Source organism: Dipodomys merriami, unplaced genomic scaffold (assembly GCF_024711535.1).
Source record: "Dipodomys merriami isolate MVZ:Mamm:240054 unplaced genomic scaffold, mDipMer1.0.p SCAF_215, whole genome shotgun sequence".
Lineage (NCBI taxonomy): Eukaryota > Metazoa > Chordata > Mammalia > Rodentia > Heteromyidae > Dipodomys > Dipodomys merriami.
In genome coordinates, this window is record NW_027203549.1 from 1055647 (window position 1) to 1064403 (window position 8757).

The window sequence follows — 8757 nt, forward strand, 5'->3', positions numbered from 1 at the left end:
CAGATAAAATTGGCCTGCCTTCTCTTGTTGCATTCCTAGCCTGGACCTATTCCTTCAATGTACACAAAAAGTGTGATTCAACTAACTTCATTCAGATCTATTTCTAGAATTATCAAGGATTTAGATTCTTGTCTACAATTTGATTAAAGCTATGTCTTTTTACGGAGGCTGCTAAAAATTTATTTAACAATTTCAAGTAAATACACAAAGTCTATTTCCATCTTTTTTAAAACATAAAATTCTGCTTGCTCTATAAATTGATCGGAGGCATGCATTTGTGTCTATCTAGGTCATTGCACATCTGTCTTTCTCTTCCTCTCTCTCTTTCATGTTTCTCATAGATACTATGATTGCTCCATAATTATCCTAATTTATTTTGCTTTTATATTTTTGGTTGCATCATTTCACTTTCTGCTCTGCCATTTCCATATAGAAAGCATTATTTCATATTTTCTCATTCCTAGAATCAGCTGTACATGGAGACACCACTGTTCCTTATTTTCAGTCTGTATCTTTGAATACAGAGGAACATCTTTCCTCTGCTCTCCATCAATTCCCTACTCTCCAGTTAGAATAATTTCGAATAGTAAAAATGGAAAAATGGAAAATAAATCATGTTGAAAAAAACAGATGCATAAAATTCACCAGATTTTTCTGAACAGTTCAACTAATATGAACTATTAGGGAAATACATGGACACCTCATTCCTACTTTCACTCAAAGGCTCTGGTTAGGCAATTCTGATGAAGACGAGGAACACGATGAAAAAAATGAGGAATGGTATCAATTGCAAGAAAAAAATGGAGAAGTATCCATGCAAATTTCTTCTTTGGGCTGCTGAAAATAATCGGCCTACTACAGTGAGGAGACTACTTTCCAAAAAGGCCACTCATGTGAATACTAGGGATGACGATAAGTATACCCATCTCCATCAGGAAGCCTACAGTGGACACTTAGACACTGTCCATGAGTTGGTGGCTCAAGCGGCAGATATTCATGCAATAACTGTAGATGGCTGGACAACCCTGCACAGTGCTTATAAGTGGAATAATACTAGAGTGGCTTTTTCCTTACTTCATCATGATGCAGATACCAATTCGCAAAGTAAAGGCCTCTTGACCCCTTTGCATCTTGTTGCTGGGAATAGAGATAGCAAAGACATATTGAATCTCCTTCTGTTGAACCATTATGTCAAATCAGGTCTTAAGAACAACTTGGAAGAAACTGCATTTGATATTGCCAAAAGGAAAAGTATGTATCACTTCCTCTTTGAAGTTTTGGAAGGCTGTACACATTGTTCACCTAAGTCATAATGGTTCAGTTAAGTTTCATAATTTTCAAAAATACCATTGTATTCTTTGTTTCCATACAAACTATTTTCACAATCCAAATAACAACAGTATCTTACTGTAACAATTCATGGATTCCATGAAGTCTTCAAAGTGAATTGCCTGACTTTGATGTCAAAATGTATTCAAGATTTATTTGTATACATCTATAATGATTTCTGGAGGGTTTTGCTTTTTTATTGTGATTAAGTGGTTACATAATTTCCCAAATTTCACAGTATTGTGTGATAGTGATGCTCAGTTAAAGTCACAAACACATTCTAACTTTCATGGAGCAAATTGTCTATCATGTTCTATAACATTTATGAGTTCTATGTGCTTTGTGACACAGTTATTTCTTCCACATTGATTCATAACTACATTTCTTTTGTTTTGCAAACATCAGCTGTTCCCTCTTTCCACTTGTTCCCTCCCTCCCATCGCTGCTATTGAGTTGCTTAGTTCATTTTGGTCACTGTCCAGTGCAGCTGATGGGTCCCGCTGTTATATGTTTTTTCCTGATTTCCTCTAGTTCTGGTTCTTCTTCCTGGTTCCCCTCTGGTGTACACATTGACACCATCCATGTGATCAGCAGCATGAGTTTATTTAGTAGTGGTTAGAACAGATGAGTGGAAGTTCTTTTTTTCTTAAGTCCTGTTAATTTTGTCATATCACCTAACATTTTGGATTTAACATCCACTTATCAGGGAGAGCATGTACAGTTTGTCTCTTGCTCTTGACTTACCTCGCTCAACATGATTTCATGATTTCTTCTAGCTCCATGCATTTCCCTGCAAATGTCATTATTTTGTCATTTTCAATGGCGACATAATATTCCATGGTGTACAGATACCACAATTTTTGGATCCATTCATCTGTGGTGGGACATCTGGGTTGTTTCCATAACCTAGCTTTTGTGAAGAGTGCGGCAATAAACATGGAAGTGCATGTGTTCTTGTATACTGGTTCCTGTTTTTCAGGATAGATGCCTAGAAGTGGTATGACTGGGTCATAAGGGAGGTCAAAATTTAGCTTTCTGAGGACCCTCCAGAATGCTTTTCAAAGTGGTTGTATAAGTGTACATCTCCACATCCCCTCTAGCATTTGTCGTTGGCTGACTTGAGGATTTGGGACATTATGATTGGGGTAAGGTGGTATCTCATAGTTGTCTTTAATTACATTTCCTTCACAACCAGGGATGGTGAACATTTCCTCATGTGTTTCTTTGCCATTTTTATTTCTTCTTCTGAGAAGTCTCTCTTTAGTTCCCTTGCCCATTTACTAATTTGTTTGTTAGTTTTGGAAGGGACTATTTTCTTGAGTTCCCGGTATATAATGGACATTAACCCCTTCTCTGATATATTGCTGGTAAATATTTTTTCCCCAATTAATTGGTTGTCGTTCTAGCTTGGGTGCCATAGTTTTAGTGTGGCAGAAGCTTTTTATTTTAAGGTAGTCCCATTTGTTGAGTCTTTCTCCAATTTGTTGTGACTCTGGGACTCTGTTCAGGAAGTTCCTTCCTGTGCCTATAACTTCAAATATCTCTACTACTCTGTCCTGCAGTAGTTTCAGAGCTTCAGGTTTAATGTTAAGGTCTTTAATCCATTTTGAGTTGATGTTGGTGTATGGTGATAGGCTGGGGTCCACTTTTAGTCTTCTACATGTGGCTGCCAGTTTTCTCAGCACCAGTGTTTGAAGAGGCTGTGTTTGTTCCATTGTATGTCTTTTGCTGCTTTGTCTAATATCGGCTGACTGTAGGCATGTGGATTTATTTCTGGATCTTCTATTCTATTACCTTGGTCTTTGGGTTTGATTTTGTTCCAGAACGGTGCTGTCTTTGTTATTATGGCTCTATAGTAGAGTCTGAAGTTTGGCATGGATATCCCTCCCATGTTGTCTTTATTCCCTAGAATGTTTTTGACTATTCTAGGTAATTTGTTGTTCCATATGAATTTTTGGACTGTTTTCTGTATTTTAGAGATGTACATGATTGAGATTTTAATAAGAATTGCATTGAATTTGTATATTAATTTTGGCAGTATTGCCATTTTCACTATATTAAATCTGCCTATCCAAGAACATGGGAGGTCTTTCCGTTTCCTAGTGTCTTCTGTAATTACTTTCTTTAAGTTTTTATAGTTTTCATTAAATATTTCTTTTACATCTTTGGTTAGGTTAATTCCTAAATATTTTATTTGGGGGGGGGATTTGTGAATGGGGTTGCTTCCTTTATTTCCCTCTCTGCTTGTACATTTTCAATGTACAGGAATGCGACTGATTTTTGTAGGTTGATTTTGTATCCTGCAATTTTGCCAAGGGGATTTATTACATCTAACAGTTTGGGGATGGAGATTTTGGGATCGTGAACGTATAATATGTGCAAAAAGGGATAGTTTAACTTCTTTCCCTATGCGGATCCTGTAATCTCTTTTTCTTGCCTTATTGCTCTGGCTAAGGGTTCCAGAACTATATTGAAGAGGAATGGAGACAGTGGGCATCCTTGCCTTGCTTCTGATTTTAAGAGAATTGGTTGTAGCTTTTCCCCATTAAGTATAATATTGGCTATTGGTCTGTCGTAAATAGCTTTAATTGTTTTAAGAAATGTTCCTTCTATTCCTATTTTCTCCAGAGATTTTAGCATTAATAAATGTTGAATTTTATCAAAAGCCTTTTCTGCATCTGTGGAGATAATGCTGTGATTCTTGACCTTGGCTCTGCTGATGTGTTGGATTACATTTATTGACTTACATATGTTAAACCACCCCTGCATCTCTGGGATGAAGCCTACCTGGTCGTAGTGTATGATTTTTAAAATTTGTTTCTTTATTCTGTTAGCTAGAATTTTGTTAAGGATCTTTGCATCTGTATTCATCAAAGAAATTGGCCTGTAATCCTCTTTTTTGGTTGTGTCTGTGCCTGGTTTGGAGATGAGTGTGATATTGGCATTGTAGAATGACTTTGGGATAGCTCTTTCCTTCTCTGTTTCTCTGAAGAGCTTGAGGAGTATGGGTATTAGTTATTCTTTAAAAGGTGTTATAGAATTCTGTTGTGAATCCATCTGGTCCTGGGCTTTTTTTTTTGTTGGAAGACTTCTGATTGCTTCCTGTATCTTGTTGTAGGATATTGGCTTATTTAATTGATTTACTTCTTCTTTGCTCAGTTTGGGCAACTTGTATTCCTCTAAAAATGCATCCATTTCTTCCAGGTTTTCTTACTTTTTAGAATATAACTTTTGAATGTAGTCCGTCAAAATTGTTTGGGTATCTTGGGTACATGTTGTGATTTTTCCCGTGCCATCCCTAATCCTTTTAATATGGGTTTCCTCTCTTCTTTTTTAAGTTAATCTTGCCAATGGTCCATCAATTTTATTTATTTTTTCAAAGAACCAGCTTTTTGTTTGTTTAATTCTGGCTACGGTTCTCCAATTTTCTAATTCATTTATCTCCTCTCTTATTTTGGTTATCTGGTTCCTCTACTAACTTTAGGTTTCCATTTTTATGTTATTTTAGCTGTTTTAATTGCAACATGAGATTATTTACTTAGTCTGTCTCTATTTTTTGATGTGGGCACTGAGGGCAATACATTTGCCCCTCAGGACTGCTTTTGCTGTTTCCCACAAGTTTCTTTGCGAGGTGTTTTCATTTTCATTGAGTTGTAAGAATTTTTTAATTTCTTTTTAATCTCTTCTGTTACCCAGGCATTGCTTAGAAGTGTGCTGTTCAATTTCCATGTATTTGAGTAATTTCTGCAGTATGCTTTGTTATTGAGAACTAGTTTGATTCCACTGTGGTCAGCTACACTACAGGGGATTATGTCAGTCCCCTTGTAGTTGCTTAAGTTCCTTGCATGAACTATGATATGGTCTATTTTGGAGAAAGTTCCATAAGCTGGTGATTAGAATGTGTACTGTAATGTTTTAGGGTGAAATACTCGGTAGATGTCAATTAGTTCCGCTTGAAGTTTGGCCTCATTTAATTCGGTAGCTTCTTTGCCAATCCTCTGGTTGGTAGACCTTGCCTTTGGTGAGAGTGGGGTGTTAAAGTCTCCTATCATTTTTGTATTGGATCTATTTTATTCTGTAAGTTTGAGAGTATTTGCTTAACATATTTGTGTGCACCAACGTTTGGGGAAAATAAGTTGATGATGGTAATATCCTCCTCTTGGATTGTTCCCTGTATTAATATTTAGTGTCTGTCCTTGTCGTTTTGTATTGATTTTAATGACAGGATTATTTTGACATATATCAGGATTGTTAAACCTGCTTTCTTACTTGGGGCATTGATTGGTAGATCCTTTTCCAACCCTTCACTCTGAGTTTGTTTGTATGTTTGGCTGAGTGGTGGGTCTCCTAAAGGCTACAGATGGATGAGTCATGTTTTCTGATCCAATCTGCAGTTCTTTTTCTTTTCATTGGTGAATTAAGCCCATTAATCTTAAGAGATAGCATAGAGATATGCATTTTGGTCCCTGTCATTCCCTGTTTTCCTCAGTTTTTCTTCTTTCCTTTGCTCCTGTGCTTGTTCAGTTACACACCTATTAATGCCTGTCTGGGTGCAGGTCCCTGTTCCTGGTTGCTTTCTTCAGGTTGTGTTCCCCCTCTTAGTATTCTTTGTAATGCTGGTTTAATGTTTATGTATTCATTTAGTTTTTCTTTGCTATTAAAATTTTTCAGTTCTCCATTGACTGTGAATGCTAGCTTTGCCGGGTATATTAGTCTGGCTTGGTAGTTATTGGCTCTCAGGGCTGATATGTTACTTTCCCAGGCCTTTCTTGCATTCAGTGTTTGTGTGGAGAGATCTGCAGTGATTCTAATTTTTTCCATTGTAGTGTAGCTCTTTCTTCATTTTTGCTGCATGCAAGATTGTTTCCTTATCATCCAGATCTATCATTTTTACTATAAAGTGTCTAGAAGTGTTTCTCCTGGGATCTTGCTTATTAGGTATTCTATATGCTTCTGTTATGTAGATAAGATGTTCTTTTTGGAGATGGGGAAATTTTTCACCAATTATCTTGCTGAATAGGTTTTGTATTCCCTTGATTTGATATTCCTCACCTCTGTCTACTCCAATTAATCAAATGTTAAATTTCTTGGCACTATCTGCTTGCTTTTGCATTTCTCTTTGCCATAATTTAAGTATTTTTCCATATCTGTCATTTTTTGGTCCAGTTGGTGTATTCTGTCTTTTGTATCTGATACTTGCATTCCATTTTGTTCACTCTGTTAATTGTGGCTTCCATTGTGGTTTGCAAGGAGGAAATGGACTCATTTATGGGTTCGATGTTGGTTCTCAAAATACTAATCTCACTTCTTAATGAGGTGTGCACAGCCTCTATTTTGGCACTTATTTCACTTCTTAGTGAGATGTGTGCTGCCTCTATTTTTGCATGCATATCCTGTTTGATATCCTGCATCTCTTTCGATATTTTGACCCTGTGTTCTTTCCATTTCTGGTCTATTTCGTGCTTTATTCTTGAGTCATTGCTTCCAGCATCTCTTGGATGTACCGTTTGTTTTCCATTCCTGCTTTGCTCCCACTGGGGCTTTCCCCTGGGTGGCTGCTGGCTATTGGAGATAGCTTGCTATCCTGGGTGTTGATAAACCTTGTAATTTTTCTCTGTTATTTTTGCATACTAATTATTGCACACTAATCTGAAATTCTGATTTGGTCAATAGGTGTCTGTCTTTGCTTCGTTACTGTATCTGTGTTGGTAGAGAGAGTCTGTACATGATCTTGGTTCTGTTGGGGGCCAAGCTCCAACTGCTGGTCTGACACACACAGGGTTCTTGGCTTTCTGCTATGGATCACTGCAGTATCCACCTTATAAGGGTTGAGCAGCCTAGACTGCTCCTGTTTGCTCCTACTGGTGCTCTTGGCAAAATCAGATGTGCTGGATGCACTCTCCCAGATGCTGGAGACTGCTATGGGATCCTGATTTATTTTTTGGGCCAGTTGTGGGCTTGAACTCTGGACTTGGGCTGTGTCTGTCAGCTCTTCAGCTCAAGGCTGCCACCCTTCCATTTGAGCCATAGCACCACTTCTGGTCCTTTCTGCTTATGTGGTGATGAGGAATCAGATCCATGGCCTCATGTACCCAAGACAATCACTCTACTGCTGATCCACCTTGCCAGCCTAAGCTCCTGACTATTATCAGCTGCTGGCAGCCTGTGTTTTCAAATTCCCATCCTAGAATATATGAGCCAGGTTCTTGTGGGGTTTGGGCTTCTCTTGTCCTGAACCCCCGGGTATTTTGCTGTCACACGCTTAATTCCCAGGGTGTACATTTCCCTGTTTTTCTCCCCTCTGCTGAGGCATATGCTCAGCTTTTGACTTCCATTGGGAGGAGTTGGTTGTGCTGCTCAGGCACCGAATCCCCAGGCCTGGTCCTGGCCCCTTGCCTGGGGCACACCAGTTGGACCTGTGCTACTGTGTATCCCACATAGGTTATGCATCCTGTGTACAGAGTTCTAATTTCTTCCACTGTTGGGTGTCTTGACCCAGGGGCTCTATTCCTGCTTTGGGCATTTAAGCTCCCTTCTATGGGCTCTCTTGCTCTAGCGTGGCCAGCTTGATGTGCTCCACAGGCTGGTGGAGCTCTCGAAAACTTTCCAGTTTTAGTGGGTCCTGTGGTCCAGGTTTTGGGGTAGAGGGTCTGGGGTTTTCCAACAGCTCTGGTCTCCTTTGAGGAATATACCATCCCCTGCAGTGTACTCACCTGGATTTAGTTGTTGTTTCTGTGTGATGTAGGTCACTGGTTGCCGTTGCAGTCAGAGCTCAGTTGACGTGGTTGTGGACTGGGCAGGGTGGTGGTGGCTCTGTGTGTTTCTCTTCTGTCTCTGCCTCAGTTGACCCTGTTCCGGTCCACCCCACATGATGGGCCTCTGGCATCCAACTGAGGTGTGGGGGAGCGGCCTCCATGCAGGTTCTGAGTGCTGGCGTTTTTCTCTGCACTCTCTGGATCAGCACCAGTTCCTTTAAGGTTTTCTGCCCTGGTGTTCTGTGGGCATCCAGTGTAGCTCTGGGGTTCCCACTGTGGGGCCGAATGGCTTTGGTCGGATGGAGCCTCTCTGCTCAGATGGAGAGTGAAGGATGGGTATGGGACCTTTGTCTAAGCTCCCAGCTCAGAGGTTTCTCCATTCCTCACAATCAGCGGGTCTGACACCGGTACCTCAGGGGGCTTCAGCATGGGTAATCTGCAGCAGCCCCCTGTGTCTCTAGAACTCTGGCAGCCCCTGCCGGGCCAGGATGGCTGCAGCTTGGTGTGCTGCCACACGGTCAGAAAAAATTGGGGGAGGGGTCTTTGTTCTTCTCTGTTGTGAAATTCTTCTTTATCTGTCTTTCTTTTTTGTTTTTTTCCACCTCCTGTTTTTTGCTGGGTGTTAGACTTTTTGTTGTTTTCCGTCTCTTGGTGAGATTATGCATTTGAACTT

At 39.8% G+C, this 8757-nt stretch overlaps 1 pseudogene; it reads left to right on the forward strand.

Annotated features, from left to right (window-relative positions):
• Positions 1 to 592: 592 nt before the first annotated feature.
• LOC138834442 (ankyrin repeat domain-containing protein 49 pseudogene) lies at positions 593 to 1313 on the forward strand (annotated as a pseudogene).
• The last annotated feature ends 7444 nt before the right edge of the window (positions 1314 to 8757 follow it).